A 2,540-nucleotide genomic window follows, 5' to 3' on the forward strand; every position below is an offset into this window, starting at 1 on the left:
GGCGTCGCGAAGGAGTACAGCCTGACCGGCTGGGCAGACCCACGTAGTATGCCTGAAGGGGCACCGGGGTGTGCTAGGGCAGACCCACGCGGTATGTCTGAAGGGGAATCGAGTTGGGCGTCGAGTCCCACCGTGCCGCGAGTGCCTCCGGCTAGCCCGAGCACGGCGCACCCGCGCCGTATGGGTCGAGGTCCCCGCGGTGGACTACGGGTTGTGGGCAGACTCGCGCTCGGTGAACCCACCGCGGTGCGCGCGTGCGTGCGTCGTGCCAAAGTGCCTAAGTGCCGTGTGCCGTGTGCGCTTTGCGCGTCGCGTGCGTGCGCGCGCGCGTGTGCGCGCGCGGTTTTTTTATGGCCGTTTTGCGGCTCCCGGTCCGGCCACGGGGTGCTGAGATGGGTCATAGCGGGTCGCGGGTGGACGGACGACGGGACTCGGGGAGGGGCGGCTCGAGACGGGTCCATCGAAGGCAACTTGAGGGGGCCTCCCCATCCCCCTCAAGTATGTTTTAAGGCTTAAAACACGAGAATTTCCTGGGTGGCACCTGATGGGGCAGAACTGGCATACGGTCCCCCCGTGCACTACCCCCACCACCTGGTTGCACCGCGATGCCTGCCTGGGTGCATCACCACAGGCAAGGCCGAAGGCATGGGGCCTCGGCGGGATGCCCGAGCTAGGAAGACCCACGCACCATGGTCGGCGGGCATCGGGTTGGGCGTCGAGTCCCACCGTGCCGCGAGTGCCTCCGGCTAGCCCGAGCATGGCGCACCCGCGCCGTGTGGGTCGAGGTCCCCGCGGTGGACTGCGGGTTGTGGGCAGACTCGAGCTCGGTGAACCCACCGCGGTGCGCGCGTGCGTGCGTCGTGCCAAAGTGCCTAAGTGCCGTGTGCCGTGTGCGCTTTGCGCGTCGCGTGCGTGCGCGCGCGCGTGTGCGCGCGCGGTTTTTTTATGGCCGTTTTGCGGCTCCCGGTCCGGCCACGGGGTGCTGAGATGGGTCATAGCGGGTCGCGGGTGGACGGACGACGGGACTCGGGGAGGGGCGGCTCGAGACGGGTCCATCGAAGGCAACTTGAGGGGGCCTCCCCATCCCCCTCAAGTATGTTTTAAGGCTTAAAACACGAGAATTTCCTGGGTGGCACCTGATGGGGCAGAACTGGCATACGGTCCCCCCGTGCACTACCCCCACCACCTGGTTGCACCGCGATGCCTGCCTGGGTGCATCACCACAGGCAAGGCCGAAGGCATGGGGCCTCGGCGGGATGCCCGAGCTAGGAAGACCCACGCACCATGGTCGGCGGGCATCGGGTTGGGCGTCGAGTCCCACCGTGCCGCGAGTGCCTCCGGCTAGCCCGAGCATGGCGCACCCGCGCCGTGTGGGTCGAGGTCCCCGCGGTGGACTGCGGGTTGTGGGCAGACTCGAGCTCGGTGAACCCACCGCGGTGCGCGCGTGCGTGCGTCGTGCCAAAGTGCCTAAGTGCCGTGTGCCGTGTGCGCTTTGCGCGTCGCGTGCGTGCGCGCGCGCGTGTGCGCGCGCGGTTTTTTTATGGCCGTTTTGCGGCTCCCGGTCCGGCCACGGGGTGCTGAGATGGGTCATAGCGGGTCGCGGGTGGACGGACGACGGGACTCGGGGAGGGGCGGCTCGAGACGGGTCCATCGAAGGCAACTTGAGGGGGCCTCCCCATCCCCCTCAAGTATGTTTTAAGGCTTAAAACACGAGAATTTCCTGGGTGGCACCTGATGGGGCAGAACTGGCATACGGTCCCCCCGTGCACTACCCCCACCACCTGGTTGCACCGCGATGCCTGCCTGGGTGCATCACCACAGGCAAGGCCGAAGGCATGGGGCCTCGGCGGGATGCCCGAGCTAGGAAGACCCACGCACCATGGTCGGCGGGCATCGGGTTGGGCGTCGAGTCCCACCGTGCCGCGAGTGCCTCCGGCTAGCCCGAGCATGGCGCACCCGCGCCGTGTGGGTCGAGGTCCCCGCGGTGGACTGCGGGTTGTGGGCAGACTCGAGCTCGGTGAACCCACCGCGGTGCGCGCGTGCGTGCGTCGTGCCAAAGTGCCTAAGTGCCGTGTGCCGTGTGCGCTTTGCGCGTCGCGTGCGTGCGCGCGCGCGTGTGCGCGTGCGGTTTTTTTATGGCCGTTTTGCGGCTCCCGGTCCGGCCACGGGGTGCTGAGATGGGTCATAGCGGGTCGCGGGTGGACGGACGACGGGACTCGGGGAGGGGCGGCTCGAGACGGGTCCATCGAAGGCAACTTGAGGGGGCCTCCCCATCCCCCTCAAGTATGTTTTAAGGCTTAAAACACGAGAATTTCCTGGGTGGCACCTGATGGGGCAGAACTGGCATACGGTCCCCCCGTGCACTACCCCCACCACCTGGTTGCACCGCGATGCCTGCCTGGGTGCATCACCACAGGCAAGGCCGAAGGCATGGGGCCTCGGCGGGATGCCCGAGCTAGGAAGACCCACGCACCATGGTCGGCGGGCATCGGGTTGGGCGTCGAGTCCCACCGTGCCGCGAGTGCCTCCGGCTAGCCCGA

Source organism: Amborella trichopoda, chromosome 1, assembly GCF_054954075.1.
Source record: "Amborella trichopoda isolate Santa Cruz 75 chromosome 1, AtrichopodaSantaCruz75HAP2 v2.0, whole genome shotgun sequence".
Classification (NCBI taxonomy): Eukaryota; Viridiplantae; Streptophyta; class Magnoliopsida; order Amborellales; family Amborellaceae; genus Amborella; species Amborella trichopoda.